Genomic DNA, 1085 nt, shown 5'->3' on the forward strand with positions numbered 1-1085 from the left:
CAAAAGTCTACATTTGTCTTTGTGTACTTTAGTTTGATGAAATCTAACTGAAAGTCCAAGGGAAGAAACAGCATGACACCTGAGCTACCACGTCTAGCGTTGGTCGTAATAATGGTCGATACCGCAGTTCTAATTCTTTCCCTGAGTTAGTGGTCATGATGCTTTCTTTGGGGCGCTGGCTCCAAGAGGAGCTACAGCCAAATGAAGATGCTCAGATTACTTCTCTATCAAAGGTCACCAGATTCAGATTCATTTGGTTTGGGACATTCCAATGGAGTCAGTATAACATCTAGCATGACCTGTACTGTGTGTGCTCAGCACTACACTAGCGTTTCACAGGCACCATGTTTCCTGGTCCTCACAATAATCCCATGAGACCTGCACTAACACCAGGAGGCATCGCAGTGGAGGGGTTAAGCCCCTAGACTCAGAATCCCCAGTGCCTCGGTTTGAATCCTAGGTCTGGTATTAGCACCTGTGTGACCTCAGGCAAGCTATTTGAACTCTCTGTGCCATAACTTCCTCATCTGTAAAATGGGGTTACAGCGCCCTGTCTCCTGGAGTGTGTGGATTAGATGAGGTAATAATGCCTGGCACTTGCAAGTCCTCCACAGCATTAGCATCCACTGTTGGCAGGCCTACTTTTGAATAGTAGGTACTATACAACAGAAAAGCACTGACAGTCGTCTCTAATCTTATTTCCCCACAGAGAGGATAGATGTGGGCAGAATGGGGACTCTGAGTTTCTGCTATGCAGCAGACAATCCTGTTAATCCTCTAATAGCCCCTGGAGGTAGGTACAATTAGAGTCCGCAGTGTAGATATTGGAGAAATTAAGTTCTCTGCTCAAGGTCACTATTTTGTAAGTAATAGACATTTAAAGCCAGGTCTCTCTGAACTCAGAGCCAGTTCTGAGTTCTTACCTACTTCTTACCTACTATCAGGTGGCTTTCCCTTCAACTACCATCAACTGAGAAAAACAAAACAAAGCAAAACATGCACTGATTCTTCACTAAAGGCATCCTCCAAGGAGTCAGTGAGAATTTTCTTGAGGACTTGTGGGTGCATCTGTTTTCTCCTCATGT

Source organism: Ceratotherium simum, chromosome 1 (genome assembly GCF_057802395.1).
Source record: "Ceratotherium simum simum isolate JZ-2026a chromosome 1, ASM5780239v1, whole genome shotgun sequence".
NCBI classification, from domain to species: Eukaryota; Metazoa; Chordata; class Mammalia; order Perissodactyla; family Rhinocerotidae; genus Ceratotherium; species Ceratotherium simum.